This window comes from Petromyzon marinus, chromosome 70, assembly GCF_048934315.1.
Source record: "Petromyzon marinus isolate PM22_M1 ecotype Great Lakes invasive population chromosome 70, UKy_Petmar_22M1.pri1.0, whole genome shotgun sequence".
Lineage (NCBI taxonomy): Eukaryota > Metazoa > Chordata > Hyperoartia > Petromyzontiformes > Petromyzontidae > Petromyzon > Petromyzon marinus.
Window position 1 is genome coordinate 2,555,950 of NC_133736.1, and position 21,462 is coordinate 2,577,411.

Below are 21,462 nucleotides of genomic sequence, written 5' to 3' on the forward strand. Positions count from 1 at the left end.
TCAATGGGTCTATGGGTTTATATGACTATGGGTCTCTATGGGTCTCTGGATCTGTGTGGGTCTATGAGTCTCTATGAGTATGCGTCTCTATGGGTGTATGGGTCTCTATGAGTATGGGTCTCTATGGGTCTCTGGATCTATGTGGGTCTATGAGTCTCTATGAGTATGGGTCTCTATGGGTCTCTGGATCTGTGGGTCTATGGGTCTCTATGAGTATGGGTCTCTATGGGTCTCTGGATCTATGTGGGTCTATGAATCTCTATGAGTATGGGTCTCTATGTGTCTCTGGAACTATGTTGGTCTATGAGTCTCTATGAATATGGGTCTCTATGGGTATCTGGATCTATGTGGGTCTATGAGTCTCTATGAGTATGGGTCTCTATGGGTCTCTGGATCTATGTGGGTCTTTGAGTCTCTATGAGTATGGGTCTCTATGGGTATCTGGATCTACGTGAGTCTATGAGTCTTTTTGAGTATGGGTCTCTATGGGTCTCTATGAGTATGGGTCTCTATGGGTCTCTGGATCTATGTGGGTCTATGAGTCTCTATGAGTATGGGTCTCTATGAGTCTATTGGTCTCTATGAGTATGGGTCTCTATGGGTCTCTGGATCTATGTGGGTCTATGAGTCTCTATGAGTATGGGTCTCTATGGTTCTCTGGATCTATGTGGGTCTATGAGTCTCTATGAGTATGGGTCTCTATGGGTCTCTGGATCTATGTGGGTCTATGAGTCTCTATGAGTATGGGTCTCTATGGGTCTCTGGATCAATGTGGGTCTATGGGTCTCTATGAGTATGGGTCTCTATGGGTCTCTGGATCTCTGTAGATCTATGAGTCTCTATGAGTATGGGTCTCTATGGGTCTATGGGTCTCTATGAGTATGGGTCTCTATGGGTCTCTGGATCAATGTGGGTCTATGGGTCTCTATGAGTATGGGTCTCTATGGGTCTCTGGATCTTTGTAGGTCTATGAGTCTCTATAAGTATGGGTCTCTATGGGTCTATGGGTCTCTATGAGTATGGGTCTCTATGAGTCTGGATCTATGTGGGTCTATGAGTCTCTATGAGTATGCGTCTCTATGGGTCTCTGGATCTATGTGGGTCTATGGGTCTCTATTAGTATGGGTCTCTATGGGTCTCTGGATCTATGTGGGTCTTTGAGTCTCTATGAGTATGGGTCTCTATGGGTCTCTGGATCTATGTGGGTCTATGGGTCTCTATGAGTATGGGTCTCTATGGGTCTATGGGTCTCTATGAGTATGGGTCTCTATGGGTCTCTGGATCTATGTGGGTCTATGAGTCTCTATGAGTATGGGTCTCTATGGGTCTCTGGATCTATGTGGGTCTATGAGTCTCTATGAGTATGGGTATCTATGGGTCTCTGGATCTATGTGGGTCTATGAGTCTCTATGAGTATGGGTCTCTATGGGTCTCTGGATCTATGTGGGTCTTTGAGTCTCTATGAGTATGGGTCTCTATGGGTCTCTGGATCTATGTGGGTCTATGGGTCTCTATGAGTATGGGTCTCTATGGGTCTATGGGTCTCTATGAGTATGGGTCTCTATGGGTCTCTGGATCTATGTGGGTCTATGAGTCTCTATGAGTATGGGTCTCTATGGGTCTCTGGATCTATGTGGGTCTATGAGTCTCTATGAGTATGGGTATCTATGGGTCTCTGGATCTATGTGGGTCTATGAGTCTCTATGAGTATGGGTCTCTATGGGTCTCTGGATCTACGTGGGTCTATGAGTCTCTATGAGTATGGGTATCTATGGGTCTCTGGATCTATGTGGGTCTATGAGTCTCTATGAGTATGGGTCTCTATGGGTCTCTGGATCAATGTGGGTCTATGTGTCTCTATGAGTATGGGTCTCTATGGGTCTCTGGATCTACGTAGGTCTGTGAGTCTATATGAGTATGGGTCTCTATGGGTCTATGGGTCTCTCTGAGTATGGGTCTCCATGGATCTCTGGATATATGTGGGTCTATGAGTCTCTATGAGTATGGGTCTCTATGGGTCTCTGGATCAATGTGGGTCTATGAGTCTCTATGAGTTTGGGTCTCTATGGGTCTCTGGATCTATGTGGGCCTATGGGTCTCTATGAGTATGGGTCTCTATGGGTCTCTGGATCAATGTGGGTCTATGAGTCTCTATGAGTATGGGTCTCTAGGGTTCTCTCTCTATGAGTATGGGTCTCTATGGTTCTCTGGATCTATGTGGGTCTATGAGTCTCTATGAGTATGGGTCTCTATGGGTCTCTGGATCAATGTGGGTCTATGGGTCTCTATGAGTATGGGTCACTATGGGTCTCTGGATCTATGTAGGTCTGTGAGTCTATATGAGTATGGGTCTCTATGGGTCTATGGGTCTCTCTGACTATGGGTCTCTATGGATCTCTGGATATATGTGGGTCTATGAGTCTCTATGAGTATGGGTCTCTATGGGTCTATGGGTCCCTATGATTATGGGTCTCTATGGGTCTCTGGATCTATGTGGGTCTATGAGTCTCTATGAGTATGGGTCTCTATGGTTCTATGGGTCTCTATGAGTATGGATCTCTATGGTTCTCTGGATCTATGTGGGTCTATGAGTCTCTATGAGTATGGGTCTCTATGGGTCTATGGGTCTCTATGAGTCTGTAGAATCATGCGTTTGGAGTCTTTGGCTGCGCCAAGTTTCCACGTGATGATGATGATGTTGTTGATGATAAGCCATCATTAGGATCCGCTATCATTCAAGATCGCCCTGGGGGGGGGGGTCAGACATTTGTGACGATGTGTGACGATGGGGGGTGGGAGGGGGGGGGTTGAGAAATGTGACGTCACATTCCGCTTAGTTAAATTGACTTTTTAATAAATGTTTTCTCGTACAACATCGGAGTGTAGCACCACATTAAATTCACAATTACAATGACAATAATTTAATGCGATTTGAAGCATGTTTTATATGTTTTTCTTTTTTTTTGGGGGGGGGGGTGTGGGGGCAGAGCTTTGTGAAGTCATATTTGAGGGGGGCGGGTGGGTCTGACTTTTTGTAACGCCGCGTGACGAAGAGGAGGATGAGGAGGAGGAAGGGGGAGGGGTCAAAAATCGTCAAACATCGCGTGACGTCATTTATGGACGGTCCCTTACCCGGTAGAATTATGAAGAAAAAATATATATATATAAAACATATAAATACAGTTTAACTTTATTTCGATTTAAAGCTTTCGTGACTGCAAGGATTTAATCTTCTTTTGGTTCTTTCGGTAAAGTCACCACCACGTAGAATGAGAATAATTATCGTCTTATTTTATCAATTTATTATTTTATTCCCATTCTACGTGACTTTACCGAAAGAATCAAAGAAGACAGTTTAGTTTTGTTGATGCCTTCCGGAATGTTTTTTGCCTAACGCCGTTTGTTATCTCGTTACGCCTTCGTAACTTTAGTGAAGCTCTCTTTGGCCATGCTCTTTTGGTTCGTTGGGTAACGTCACTGTAGGTATCAAATGAAATAAATCACGACGTTTCGGGCGCAAAACAATGGTCCAAAATCAGGTGGGAGAGCAATGGCTTGCCTTTTGCCGAGGCAGACTGCTTTTAAAAGGTTTGCACAAGGGCCTCTTATCTTAAGCTAACATTCTAACGTCAGAAGCTCTTTTGCAAACTAGTGATAGCACAACAATAATAATAATGGGGGTTTTTTTCCCCTTTTTCTGGCAACAAATCTGAAACCTTTTTTTTACAAGGATCCATGTTACTGCATTAACCACAATACCTGCAGTCAAAAATGCAAACAAAAAACATATTATTTTAATATATGATGCATTGTCCTTGAAACTGATTGGTCCACACCAAGGGACGGCTTTCTATTGAGCCTCGACCCAATTGGTGCTCGACCAGATGACTCTCAAAGGCGTCACACAGCTCAAAGACAATGCCACTAGCAAAGTAATGAGGGCTCGGGGTGAACATCTACATCATTGCAAACATGATGCCTTGAATAAAGGTGTCAGTTTTTGTGCCAGTTAAAAGGGTAAAACCTATTCCTATATCATTAGATCTCCTTTGCCAGTACCTAAATAATAATAAAAGGGTTTTTCTCCTTTTTTCTGGCAACACAACTGAAACCTTTTTTTTACATGGATCCATGTTCACTGCATTAACCACAATACCTGCAGTCAAAAATGCAAACAAAAAACAAACTATGATAATATGATGATGCATTGTCCTTGAAACTGATTGGTCCACACCAAGGGACGGCTTTCTGTTGAGCCCCTCGACCCAATTGGTGCTCGACCAGATGACTCCCAAAGGCGTCACACAGCTCAAAGACAATGCCACTATTAAAGTAATGAGGGCTCGGGGTGAGCATCTACATCATTAGATCTCCTTTGCCAGTACCAAAATAATAATAATAGGGTTTTTCCCCTCTTCATAAAAAAAAGTTTCAGTTTCGTTGCCAGTAAAAACAAAAATGGTAAAAAACCCCATTATTACATTTTGGTACTGCCAAAGGAGGTCTAATGATGATGAAGTGATATCACTCTCAACGCAGTGGCGGATTACGTCATCGTCATCATCGTCGTCATCATCATCATCATCACCACGTGGAGACTCAATGCAGCCACTCTGCTCTGTTGCAGTCGGAACGTCGTGATAATTTCATTGAGATTTTTTTTTAATACACATGTATACATTTTTTAAAAAAAATATTTAATTGTTTCCATTCCACGTGGTGACTTTACCGACGGAAAGAAAAAAAAACAACTTAATTAAATCACGACGTTTCGGAGGCAACACCAAGCTTCAGTCTTCAGGTTGTAAACAGTAACAGCAAGATAGCTGCGTCAAGTGATACAGCAAGATAGCTGCGTCAAGTGATACAGCAAGATAGCTGAGTCAAGTGATACAGCAAGATAGCTGCGTCAAGTGATACGGCAAGATAGCTGCGTCAAGTGATACAGCAAGACAGCTGCGTCAAGTGATACAGCAAGACAGCTGCGTCAAGTGATACAGCAAGATAGCTGCGTCAAGTGATACAGCAAGATAGCTGCGTCAAGTGATACAGAAAGATAGCTGCGTCAAGTGATACAGCAAGACAGCTGCGTCAAGTGATACAGCAAGACAGCTGCGTCAAGTGATACAGCAAGACAGCTGCGTCAAGTGATGCGGCAAGACAGCTGCGTCAAGTGATACAGCAAGATAGCTGCGTCAAGTGATACAGCAAGACAGCTGCGTCAAGTGATACAGGAAGATAGCTGCGTCAAGTGATACAGCAAGACAGCTGCGTCAGGTGACACAGCAAAATAGCTGCGTCAAGTGATACAGCAAGACAGCTGCGTCAAGTGATACAGCAAGATAGTTGCGTCAAGTGATACAGCAAGACAGCTGCGTCAAGTGATACAGCAAGAAAGCTGCGTCAAGTGATACAGCAAGATAGCTGCGTCAAGTGATACAGCAAGATAGCTGTGTCAAGTGATACATCAATACAGCTGCATCAAATGATACAGCAAGATAGCTGCGTCAAGTGATACAGAAAGACAGCTGCGTCACGTGATACAGCAAGATAGCTGTGTCAAGTGATACAGCAAGATAGCTGCGTCAAGTGATACAGCAAGACAGCTGCGTCAAGTTATACAGGAAGATAGCTGCGTCAAGTGATACAGCAAGACAGCTGCGTCAAGTGACACAGCAAGATAGCTGCGTCAAGTGATACAGCAAGACAGCTGCGTCAAGTGATACAGCAAGATAGTTGCGTCAAGTGATACAGCAAGACAGCTGCGTCAAGTGATACAGCAAGAAAGCTGCGTCAAGTGATACAGCAAGATAGCTGCGTCAAGTGATACAGCAAGATAGCTGTGTCAAGTGATACATCAATACAGCTGCATCAAATGATACAGCAAGATAGCTGCGTCAAGTGATACAGCAAGACAGCTGCGTCAAGTGATACAGCAAGACAGCTGCGTCAAGTGATACAGCAAGACAGCTGCGTCAAGTGATACAGCAAGACAGCTGCGTCAAGTGATACAGCAAGATAGCTGCGTCAAGTGATACATCAATACAGCTGCGTCAAGTGATACAGCAAGACAGCTGCGTCAAGTGATACATCAATACAGCTGCGTCAAGTGATACAGCAAGATAGCTGCGTCAAGTGATACAGCACGACAGCTGCGTCAAGTGATACAGCAAGATAGCTGCGTCAAGTGATACAGCAAGATAGCTGCGTCAAGTGATACAGCAAGATAGCTGCGTCAAGTGATACAGCAAGACAGCTGCGTCAAGTGATACAGCAATACAGCTGCGTCAAGTGATACAGCAAGATAGCTGCGTCAAGTGATACAGCAAGATAGCTGCGTCAAGTGATACAGCAAGATAGCTGCGTCAAGTGATACAGCAAGACAGCTGCGTCAAGTGATACAGCAAGACAGCTGCGTCAAGTTATACAGCAAGATAGCTGCGTCAAATGATACAGCAAGACAGCTGCGTCAAGTGATACGGCAAGACAGCTGCGTCAAGTGATACAGCAAGATAGCTGCGTCAAGTGATACAGCAAGACAGCTGCGTCAAGTGATACAGCAAGATAGCTGCGTCAAATGATACAGCAAGACAGCTGCGTCACGTGATACAGCAAGACAGCTGCGTCAAGTGATACAGCAAGATAGCTGCGTCAAATGATACAGCAAGACAGCTGCGTCAAGTGATACGGCAAGACAGCTGCTTCAAGTGATACAGCAAGATAGCTGCGTCAAGTGATACAGCAAGCCAGCTGCGTCAAGTGATACGGCAAGATAGCTGCGTCAAGTGATACAGCAAGACAGCTGCGTCAAGTGATACAGCAGGACAGCTGCGTCAAGTGATACAGCAAGACAGCTGCGTCAAGTGATACAGCAAGATAGCTGCGTCAAGTGATACAGCAAGACAGCTGCGTCAAGTGATACAGCAAGACAGCTGCGTCAAGTGATACAGCAAGATAGCTGCGTCAAGTGATACAGCAAGACAGCTGCGTCAAGTGATACAGCAAGACAGCTGCGTCAAGTGATACAGCAAGACAGCTGCGTCAAGTGATACAGCAAGACAGCTGCGTCAAGTGATACAGCAAGCCAGCTGCGTCAAGTGATACAGCAAGACAGCTGCGTCAAGTGATGCGGCAAGACAGCTGCGTCAAGTGATACAGCAAGATAGCTGCGTCAAGTGATACAGCAAGACAGCTGCGTCAAGTGATACAGGAAGATAGCTGCGTCAAGTGATACAGCAAGACAGCTGCGTCAGGTGACACAGCAAAATAGCTGCGTCAAGTGATACAGCAAGACAGCTGCGTCAAGTGATACAGCAAGATAGTTGCGTCAAGTGATACAGCAAGACAGCTGCGTCAAGTGATACAGCAAGAAAGCTGCGTCAAGTGATACAGCAAGATAGCTGCGTCAAGTGATACAGCAAGATAGCTGTGTCAAGTGATACATCAATACAGCTGCATCAAATGATACAGCAAGATAGCTGCGTCAAGTGATACAGAAAGACAGCTGCGTCCCGTGATACAGCAAGATAGCTGTGTCAAGTGATACAGCAAGATAGCTGCGTCAAGTGATACAGCAAGACAGCTGCGTCAAGTGATACAGGAAGATAGCTGCGTCAAGTGATACAGCAAGACAGCTGCGTCAAGTGACACAGCAAGATAGCTGCGTCAAGTGATACAGCAAGACAGCTGCGTCAAGTGATACAGCAAGATAGTTGCGTCAAGTGATACAGCAAGACAGCTGCGTCAAGTGATACAGCAAGAAAGCTGCGTCAAGTGATACAGCAAGATAGCTGCGTCAAGTGATACAGCAAGATAGCTGTGTCAAGTGATACATCAATACAGCTGCATCAAATGATACAGCAAGATAGCTGCGTCAAGTGATACAGCAAGACAGCTGCGTCAAGTGATACAGCAAGACAGCTGCGTCAAGTGATACAGCAAGACAGCTGCGTCAAGTGATACAGCAAGACAGCTGCGTCAAGTGATACAGCAAGATAGCTGCGTCAAGTGATACATCAATACAGCTGCGTCAAGTGATACAGCAAGACAGCTGCGTCAAGTGATACATCAATACAGCTGCGTCAAGTGATACAGCAAGATAGCTGCGTCAAGTGATACAGCACGACAGCTGCGTCAAGTGATACAGCAAGATAGCTGCGTCAAGTGATACAGCAAGATAGCTGCGTCAAGTGATACAGCAAGATAGCTGCGTCAAGTGATACAGCAAGACAGCTGCGTCAAGTGATACAGCAATACAGCTGCGTCAAGTGATACAGCAAGATAGCTGCGTCAAATGATACAGCAAGACAGCTGCGTCAAGTGATACAGCAAGACAGCTGCGTCAAGTTATACAGCAAGATAGCTGCGTCAAATGATACAGCAAGACAGCTGCGTCAAGTGATACGGCAAGACAGCTGCGTCAAGTGATACAGCAAGATAGCTGCGTCAAGTGATACAGCAAGACAGCTGCGTCAAGTGATACAGCAAGATAGCTGCGTCAAATGATACAGCAAGACAGCTGCGTCACGTGATACAGCAAGACAGCTGCGTCAAGTGATACAGCAAGATAGCTGCGTCAAATGATACAGCAAGACAGCTGCGTCACGTGATACAGCAAGACAGCTGCGTCAAGTGATACAGCAAGCCAGCTGCGTCAAGTGATACAGCAAGATAGCTGCGTCAAGTGATACAGCAAGACAGCTGCGTCAAGTGATACAGCAAGACAGCTGCGTCAAGTGATACAGCAAGACAGCTGCGTCAAGTGATACAGCAAGACAGCTGCGTCAAGTGATACAGCAAGATAGCTGCGTCAAGTGATACAGCAAGACAGCTGCGTCAAGTGATACAGCAAGACAGCTGCGTCAAGTGATACAGCAAGACAGCTGCGTCAAGTGATACAGCAAGACAGCTGCGTCAAGTGATACAGCAAGACAGCTGCGTCAAGTGATACAGCAAGACAGCTGTGTCAAGTGATACAGCAAGACAGCTGCGTCAAGTGATACAGCAAAATAGCTGCGTCAAGTGATACAGCAAGACAGCTGCGTCAAGTGATACAGCAAGACAGCTGCGTCAAGTGATACAGCAAGATAGCTGCGTCAAGTGATACAGCAAGATAGCTGCGTCAAGTGATACAGCAAGATAGCTGCGTCAAGTGACACAGCAAGACAGCTGCGTCAAGTGATACAGCAAAATAGCTGCGTCAAGTGATACAGCAAGACAGCTGCGTCAAGTGATACAGCAAGACAGCTGCGTCAAGTGATACAGCAAGATAGCTGCGTCAAGTGACACAGCAAGATAGCTGTGTCAAGTGATACAGCAAGACAGCTGCGTCAAATGATACAGCAAGACAGCTGCGTCAAGTGATACAGCAAGACAGCTGCGTCAAGTGATACAGCAAGACAGCTGTGTCAAGTGATACAGCAAGACAGCTGCGTCAAGTGATACAGCAAGATAGTTGCGTCAAGTGATACAGCAAGACAGCTGCGTCAAGTGATACAGCAAGAAAGCTGCGTCAAGTGATACAGCAAGATAGCTGCGTCAAGTGATACAGCAAGATAGCTGTGTCAAGTGATACATCAATACAGCTGCATCAAATGATACAGCAAGATAGCTGCGTCAAGTGATACAGCAAGACAGCTGCGTCAAGTGATACAGCAAGACAGCTGCGTCAAGTGATACAGCAAGACAGCTGCGTCAAGTGATACAGCAAGACAGCTGCGTCAAGTGATACAGCAAGATAGCTGCGTCAAGTGATACATCAATACAGCTGCGTCAAGTGATACAGCAAGACAGCTGCGTCAAGTGATACATCAATACAGCTGCGTCAAGTGATACAGCAAGATAGCTGCGTCAAGTGATACAGCACGACAGCTGCGTCAAGTGATACAGCAAGATAGCTGCGTCAAGTGATACAGCAAGATAGCTGCGTCAAGTGATACAGCAAGATAGCTGCGTCAAGTGATACAGCAAGACAGCTGCGTCAAGTGATACAGCAATACAGCTGCGTCAAGTGATACAGCAAGATAGCTGCGTCAAATGATACAGCAAGACAGCTGCGTCAAGTGATACAGCAAGACAGCTGCGTCAAGTTATACAGCAAGATAGCTGCGTCAAATGATACAGCAAGACAGCTGCGTCAAGTGATACGGCAAGACAGCTGCGTCAAGTGATACAGCAAGATAGCTGCGTCAAGTGATACAGCAAGACAGCTGCGTCAAGTGATACAACAAGATAGCTGCGTCAAATGATACAGCAAGACAGCTGCGTCACGTGATACAGCAAGACAGCTGCGTCAAGTGATACAGCAAGATAGCTGCGTCAAATGATACAGCAAGACAGCTGCGTCACGTGATACAGCAAGACAGCTGCGTCAAGTGATACAGCAAGATAGCTGCGTCAAGTGATACGGCAAGATAGCTGCGTCAAGTGATACGGCAAGATAGCTGCGTCAAGTGATACAGCAAGATAGCTGCGTCAAGTGATACAGCAAGCCAGCTGCGTCAAGTGATACAGCAAGATAGCTGCGTCAAGTGATACAGCAAGACAGCTGCGTCAAGTGATACAGCAAGACAGCTGCGTCAAGTGATACAGCAAGACAGCTGCGTCAAGTGATACAGCAAGACAGCTGCGTCAAGTGATACGGCAAGACAGCTGCGTCAAGTGATACGGCAAGATAGCTGCGTCAAGTGATACAGCAAGACAGCTGCGTCAAGTGATACAGCAAGACAGCTGCGTCAAGTGATACAGCAAGACAGCTGCGTCAAGTGATACAGCAAGATAGCTGCGTCAAGTGATACAGCAAGACAGCTGCGTCAAGTGATACAGCAAGACAGCTGCGTCAAGTGATACAGCAAGATAGCTGCGTCAAATGATACAGCAAGACAGCTGCGTCAAGTGATACAGCAAGACAGCTGCGTCAAGTGATACAGCAAGACAGCTGCGTCAAGTGATACAGCAAGACAGCTGCGTCAAGTGATACAGCAAGACAGCTGCGTCAAGTGATACAGCAAGACAGCTGTGTCAAGTGATACAGCAAGACAGCTGCGTCAAGTGATACAGCAAAATAGCTGCGTCAAGTGATACAGCAAGACAGCTGCGTCAAGTGATACAGCAAGACAGCTGCGTCAAGTGATACAGCAAGATAGCTGCGTCAAGTGATACAGCAAGATAGCTGCGTCAAGTGATACAGCAAGATAGCTGCGTCAAGTGACACAGCAAGACAGCTGCGTCAAGTGATACAGCAAAATAGCTGCGTCAAGTGATACAGCAAGACAGCTGCGTCAAGTGATACAGCAAGACAGCTGCGTCAAGTGATACAGCAAGATAGCTGCGTCAAGTGACACAGCAAGATAGCTGTGTCAAGTGATACAGCAAGACAGCTGCGTCAAATGATACAGCAAGACAGCTGCGTCAAGTGATACAGCAAGACAGCTGCGTCAAGTGATACAGCAAGACAGCTGTGTCAAGTGATACAGCAAGACAGCTGCGTCAAGTGATACAGCAAGATAGCTGCGTCAAGTGATACAGCAAGACAGCTGCGTCAAGTGATACAGCAAGATAGCTGCGTCCATGTGCCGTGACTGTTTCCAACTTGAAAGGCGGAAGCTTCCGTTGCCTCTCGAAACGTCGTGATTCGATCTCGTTGTTTCCCTTCATTTCACATTTTTTTATTTGACCTAAGTGACTTTTGCCCGAAAAAAAAACACCAAAGAGTTTGAACCCCCTTGCAGTCACGAAAGCTACAAATCTAGAATTTAAAGTTGTGATTGTAATATAAATTTGGGGGGGGGGGGGGGGGGTGGGTGGTGGGTGGTGGGTGGTGGACACATTACCCCCCCCAAACCCCCCAATATTCAAATATGCTCAAAATGCCCCCCCTCCCCCCCCAATATATTGCTATAAAAATAATTGCTACGCTATGTACAAAAAAACAACAGTTTTGCTCAACCTTAAATTTCGATTTAAAGATTTCGTGACTGCAATGATTCATCTTCTTTGGTTCTTTCGGTAAAGTCACCACCCACGTAGAATGAGAATGAAATAATAAATTAATAAAATAAAATAACGCGATAAAATTCTCACGACGTTTCGGCCACAACACAAGCGGCCTTCATCAGGTGAAGGGACGAGACTGTCTGGTAGGACAGCGCTGTCTGGAGGACAGTCTCGTCCCTTCACCTGATGAAGGCCGCTTGTGTTGTGGCCGAAACGTCGTGAGAATATTATTGTGTTATTTTATTTTATCAATTTATTATTTTATTCTCATTCTACGTGGTGGTGACTTTGCTCAACCTTAGCCACAATAGCTGGACCTGTCTTCGTATAAATCGACAGCGTAGATTTCTTCATCATGAAGGTTTTTGGGTTAGATTCGCGTTTATTTATAAATGTGTCGTAACCCTCCACCACCCGACACGGCCAATCAGCAAAAAAAGTGTCACGTTGACAAAAAGACATAAATAGTTCACTACTTTAGCCCACCGGTGTGTTGAAGAGTGAATCCACAACATTTACAGTTTGAGTACGACGTTTCGCTGGTAAATACATCCAGCATCATCATTTTGGCGAATTGCCCGATGATGCTGGATGTATTTACCAGCGAAACGTCGTACTCAAACTGTAAATGTGGATTCACTCTTCAACACACCGGTGGGCTAAAGTAGTGAATTATTTGTCTTTTGTCAACGTGACACTTTTTTTATTGCTGATTGGCCGTGTCGGGTGGTGGAGGGTTACGACACATTTATAAATAAACGCGATCTAACCCAAAAACCTTTATTATGAATAATATTGGTCGCGAAAGCCTACGTGTTAAAGAGAGCGTAGATTTCTGTTCATGTGACTGTGGTTATGGTTGTTACTCTATGGAATCCCCAATCTCTCCCCATGACATACAATGAAACGAGAAAAGTTTTAAAAAAGTTTTTTTTTTTAAACAAAAAACAGAGCAATGTAAATACAATAACACTATTAGACATTATTGTTAAAAAAAATAAATCAAAAGTCCCGCCTACGTGTGAAAAAAAAATTTAAGCAGGAAATGGCAGGAAATTCGTTTTCGAATTTAGATATTTTTTTATGTTTTCAGACCCCCTGGAAGATTTGGTCCCCCCCCCAATTTTGACTCCATAGCTACGGCCTTGGATACAGGCAAACAGACGGACAGGGCTAATGCATTGAGGCTCCGATCAGTGGGTCTGGGTTTAAACTACAAGCGAATTGCACGCAGCCACAGGAATTTCGAGTGGAGTTTTTATTAGTTGCGGAGAAAAGGGACGGTGGATTACGGCATGCTCACTCCCCCACTCACTAATACACTCACACACTAATACACTCACACACTCACTCACTCCCCCACTCAGTCACTCACTCACTAATACACTCACACACTAATCCACTCACACACTCACTAATACACTCACACACTAATACACTCACACACTCACTCACTCACACACTCACTAATACACTCACACACTCAATAATACACTCACACACTCACTCACTCATACACTCACTCACACACTCACTCACTCATACACTCACACACTCACTCACTCATACACTCACACACTCACTCACTCATACACTCACACACTCACTAATACACTCACTCACACACTAATACACTCACTAATACACTCACACACTCACCCACTAATACACTCACACACTCACTCACTAATACACTCACACACTCACTCACTAATACACTCACTCACTAATACACTCACTCAATAATACACTCACACACTCACTCACTCATACACTCACACACTCACTAATACACTCACTCACGAATACACTCACACACTCACTCACTCCCCCACTCACTCACTCACTAATACACTCACACACTAATCCACTCACACACTCACTCACTCATGCACTCACACACTCACTAATACACTCACTCACTAATACACTCACACACTCACTCACTCCCCCACTCACTCACTCACTAATACACTCACACACTCACTCACTCACTCATACACTCACACACTCAATAATACATTCACTCACTCATACACTCACTCACTAATACACTCACACACTCACTCACTCATACACTCACACACTCACTCACTAATACACTCACTCACACACTAATACACTCACACACTCACTCACTAATACACTCACACACTCACTCACTAATACACTCACTCACATACTAATACACTCACACACTCACTCACTCATACACTCACACACTCAATAATACACTCACACACTCACTAATACACTCACACACTCACTCACTCATACACTCATACACTCACTCACTCATACACTCACACTCTCAATAATACACTCACACACTCACTCACTCATACACTCACACACTCAATAATACACTCACACACTCACTCACTAATACACTCACTCACACACTCACTCACTCCACCACTCACTCACTCACTAATACACTCACACAATGACTCACTAATACACTCACACACTCACTCCCCCACTCACTAATACACTCACTCCCCCACTCACTCACTAATACACTGACTCACTAATACACACACACTAATACACTCACCCACTTACACAATCACCCACTCACTCACTCAACCACTCACCCACTAACTCACTCACTCATACACTCACTCACTAATACACTCACACACTCACTCACTCATACACTCACACACTCACTAATACACTCAAACACTCACTCATGCACAAATACACTCACACACTCACTAATACACACACACTCACACACTAATACACTCGCACGCTCACTCACTCCCCCACTCACTCACTCAATGATACACTCACACACTCACTCACTAATACACTCACACACTCACTCCCCCACTCACTCACTCACTAATACACTCACTCACTAATACACACACACTAATACACTCACCCACTTACACACTCACCCACTAACTCACTCACTCATACACTCACTCACTCACTAATACACTCACACACTCACTAATACACACACACTCACACACTCACTAATACACTCACACACTCATTAATACACTCACGCATTCACCCACTCACTCCCTCCCACACTCACACACTCACTCACTAATACACACACACACACTAATACACTCACTCACTAATACAATCACACACTCACTCCCTAATACACTCATCCACTAATACACTCACTAATACACTCACACACTCACTCACTAATACATTCACACACTCACACACTCACTCCCTCCCTCCCACACTCACACACTCACTTACTAATACACTCACACACTCACTCACTAATACACTCACTAATACACTCACACACTCACTCACTAATACATTCACACAATCACCCACTCACTCCCTCCCTCGCACACTCACTCACTGATACACTCACCCACTAATACACTCACTAGTACACTCACACACTCACTAATACACTCACTGATACACTCACACACTCACTCACTAATACAATCACACAATCACCGACTCACTCCCTCCATCCCACACTCACAAACTCAATCACTAATACACACACACACACACTCACTAATACACTCATTCACTAATAAACTCACTTACTAATACACTCACACACTCACTCCCTAATACACTCACCCACTAATACACTCACTAATACAGTCACACACTCACTCACTAATACATTCACACACACACTCACTCCCTCCTTCCCACACTCACACACTCACTCACTAATCCACTCACACACTCACAAATACACTCACACACTCACCGACTCACTCCCTCCCTCCCACACTCACTCACTAATAGACACACACACTCACTCACTAATACACTCACTCACAAATACACTCACTCACCAATACACTCACTAATAAACTCACTAACTCACTCACTAATACATTCACACACTCACCCACTCATTCCCTCCCTCCCACACTCACACACTCACTCACTAATACACTCACACACTCACTTACTAATACACTCACTAATACACTCACACACTCACTAATACACTCACTGATACACTCACTCACTAATACACTCACACACTCAGCGACTCACTACCTCCCTCCCATACTCACACACTCACTCACTAATACACTCACTCACTAATACACTCACACACTCACTCACTAATACACTAACACACTCACCCACTCACTCCCTCCCTCGCACACTCACTCACTCACTAATACACTCACACACTCACTCACTAATACACTCACTAATGCACTCACACACTAATAAACTCACCCACTAATGCACTCACTCACTCACTAATACACTCACCCACTAATACACTCACTAATACACTCACACACTCACCCACTAATACACTCACACACTCACTCACTAATACACTCACACACTCATTCACACACTAATACACTCACTAACTAATACACTCACACACTCACTCACTAATTCACTCACTCACTAATACACTCACACACTCACTCACTAATACACTCACACACTCACTCACCCACTAATACACTCACTAACTAATACACTCACACACTCACTCACTAATACACTCACACACTCAGCGACTCACTCCCTCCCTCCCACACTCACACACTCACTCACTAATACACTCACACACTCACTCACTAATACACTAACACACTCACCCACTCACTCCCTCCCTCGCACACTCACTCACTCACTAATACACTCACACACTCACTAATACACTCACTAATGCACTCATACACTAATAAACTCACCCATTAATACACTCACTAATACACTCACACACTCACCCACTAATACACTCACTAATACACCCACTAATGCACTCACTCACTAATACACTCACCCACTAATACACTCACTAATACACTCACACACTCACCCACTAATACACTCACACACTCACTCACTAATACACTCACACACTCATTCACCCACTAATACACTCACTAACTAATACACTCACACACTCACCCACTAATACACTCACTAATACACTCACACACTCACTCACTCACTAATACACTCACTAATACACCCACTAATACACTCACACACTCATTCACCCACTAATACACTCACACACTCATTCACCCACTAATACACTCACACACTCATTCACCCACTAATACACTCACTCACCCACTAATACACTCACACACTCACCCACTAATACACTCACTAATACACTCACTAATACACTCACACACTCACTCACCCACTAATACACTCACTAATACACTCACACACTCACCCACTAATACACCCACTAATACACTCACTCACCCACTAATATACTCACTAATACACTCACACACTCACCCACTAATACACTCACACACCCACTAATACACCCACTAATACACTCACTCACCCACTAATATACTCACTAATACACTCACACTCTCACCCACTAATACACCCACTAATACACTCACTCACCCACTAATATACTCACTCACCCACTAATACACCCACTAATACACTCACTCACCCACTAATATACTCACTAATACACTCACACACTCACCCACTAATACACCCACTAATACACTCACTCACCCACTAATATACTCACTCACCCACTAAGAAACCCACTAATACACTCACTCACCAACTAATATACTCACTAATACGCTCACACACTCACTCACCCACTAATATACTCACTAATACACTCACACACTCACCCACTAATACACTCACTCACCCACTAATACACTCACTAATACACTCACTCACCCACTAATACACCCACTAATACACTCACTCACCCACTAATATACTCACTAATACACTCACACACTCACCCACTAATACACTCACACACTCACCCACTAATACACCCACTAATACACTCACTCACCCACTAATATACTCACTAATACACTCACACACTCACCCTCTAATACATTAACCCACTAATACACCCATTAATACACTCACTCACCCACTAATATACTCACTAATACGCTCACACACTCACTCACCCACGAAATACACTCACTAATACACTCACTCATTCACTAATACACTCACCGACTAATACACTCACTAATACACTCACACACTCACTCACCCACTAATATACTCACGAATACACTCACACACTCACTCACCCACTAATACACTCACTAATACACTCACACACTCACTCACCCACTAATACACTCAATAATACACTCACACACTCACTCACCCACTAATACACTCACACACCCACTCACCCACTAATACACTCACTAATACACTCACACACTCACTAACCCACTAATACACCCACTAATACACTCACACACTCACTCACCCACTAATTCACTCACTAATACACTCACACACTCACTCACCCACTAATACACTCACACACCCACTCACCCACTAAAACACTCACTAATACACTCACACACTCACTCACCCACTAATACACTCACACACTCACTCACCCACTAATACACTCACTGATACACTCACACACTCACTCACCCACTAATACACCCACTAATACACTCACACACTCACTCACCCACTAATTCACTCACTAATACACTCACACACTCACTCACCCACTAAAACACTCACTAATACACTCACACACTCACTCACCCACTAATACACCGACTAATACACTCACACACTCACTCACCCACTAATACACCCACTAATACACTCACACACTCACTCACCCACTAATACACCCACTAATACACTCACACACTCACCCACTAATACACTCACTCACTCACTAATACACCCACTAATACACTCACTCACCCACTAATACACCCACTAATACACTCACACACTCACCCACTAATACACTCACTCACTCACTAATACACCCACTAATACACTCACTCACCCACTAATATACTCACTAATACACTCACACACTCACCCACTAATATACTCACTCACCCACTAATACACCCACTAATACACTCACTCACCCACTAATACACTCACTAATACACCCACTAATACACTCACACACTCACCCACTAATACACTCACTAACCCACTAATACACTCACCCACTAATACACTCACACACTCACTCACTAATACACTCACTAATACACTCACACACTCACCCACTAATACACTCACTAATACACTCACACACTCACCCACTAATACACCCACTAATACACTCACTCACCCACTAATATACTCACTAATACACTCACACACTCACTCACCCACTAATACACTCACTCACTAATACACCCACTAATACACTCACTCACTAATACACTCACCCACTAATATACTCACTAATACACTCACACACTCACTCACCCACTAATACACTCACTAATACACTCACACACTCACTCACCCACTAATACACTCACTCACTCACTAATACACCCACTAATACACTCACTCACTAATACACTCACCCACTAATATACTCACTAATACGCTCACACACTCACTCACCCACTAATACACTGACTAATACACTCACTCATTCACTAATACACTCACCGACTAATACACTCACTAATACACTCACACACTCACTCACCCACTAATACACTCACGAATACACTCACACACTCACTCACCCACTAATACACTCACTAATACACTCACACACTCACTCACCCACTAATACACTCACTAATACACTCACTCACCCACTAATACACTCACACACCCACTAATACACTCACTAATACACTCACACACTCACTAACCCACTAATACACCCACTAATACACTCACACACTCACTCACCCACTAATTCACTCACTAATACACTCACAGACTCACTCACCCACTAATACACTCACACACCCACTCACCCACTAAAACACTCACTAATACACTCACACACTCACTCACCCACTAATACACTCACACACTCACTCACCCACTAATACACTCACTGATACACTCACACACTCACTCACCCACTAATACACCCACTAATACACTCACACACTCACTCACCCACTAATTCACTCACTAATACACTCACACACTCACTCACCCACTAAAACACTCACTAATACACTCACACACTCACTCACCCACTAATACACCCACTAATACACTCACACACTCACTCACCCACTAATACACCCACTAATACACTCACACACTCACTCACCCACTAATACACCCATAAATACACTCACACACTCACCCACTAATACACTCACTCACTAATACACCCACTAATACACTCACTCACCCACTAATACACCCACTAATACACTCACACACTCACCCACTAATACACTCACTCACTCACTAATACACCCACTAATACACTCACTCACCCACTAATATACTCACTAATACACTCACACACTCACCCACTAATACACTCACTCACCCACTAATATACTCACTAATACACTCACACACTCACTCACCCACTAATACACTCACTCACTCACTAATACACCCACTAATACACTCACTCACTAATACACTCACCCACTAATATACTCACTAATACACTCACACACTCACTCACCCACTAATACACTCACTAATACACTCACACACTCACTCACCCACTAATACACTCACTCACTCACTCACTAATACACCCACTAATACACTCACTCACTAATACACTCACCCACTAATATACTCACTAATACGCTCACACACTCACTCACCCACTAATACACTCACTAATACACTCACTCATTCACTAATACACTCACCGACTAATACACTCACTAATACACTCACACACTCACTCACCCACTAATACACTCACGAATACACTCACACACTCACTCACCCACTAATACACTCACTAATACACTCACACACTCACTCACCCACTAATACACTCACTAATACACTCACTCACCCACTAATACACTCACACACCCACTAATACACTAACTAATACACTCACACACTCACTAACCCACTAATACACCCACTAATACACTCACACACTCACTCACCCACTAATTCACTCACTAATACACTCACACACTCACTCACCCACTAATACACTCACACACCCACTCACCCACTAAAACACTCACTAATACACTTACACACTCACTCACCCACTAATACACTCACACACTCACTCACCCACTAATACACTCACTGATACACTCACACACTCACTCACCCACTAATACACCCACTAATACACTCACACACTCACTCACCCACTAATTCACTCAATCATACACTCACTCACCCACTAAAACACTCACTAATACACTCACACACTCACTCACCCACTAATACACCCACTAATACACTCACACACTCACTCACCCACTAATACACCCACTAATACACTCACACACTCACTCACCCACTAATACACCCATAAATACACTCACACACTCACCCACTAATACACTCACTCACTCACTAATACACCCACTAATACACTCACTCACCCACTAATATACTCACTAATACACTCACACACTCACCCACTAATACACTCACTCACCCACTAATACACCCACTAATACACTCACTCACCCACTAATACACTCACTAATACACCCACTAATACACTCACACACTCACCCACTA

General features: G+C 44.3%; 1 protein-coding gene across 1 annotated transcript in view; it reads left to right on the forward strand.

Annotated features, from left to right (window-relative positions):
* LOC116957165 (sodium- and chloride-dependent neutral and basic amino acid transporter B(0+)-like) overlaps positions 1 to 21,462 on the forward strand; it is a 91,868-nt gene that overhangs the window by 19,541 nt on the left and 50,865 nt on the right. The gene's annotated exons all lie outside the window — the stretch shown is intronic.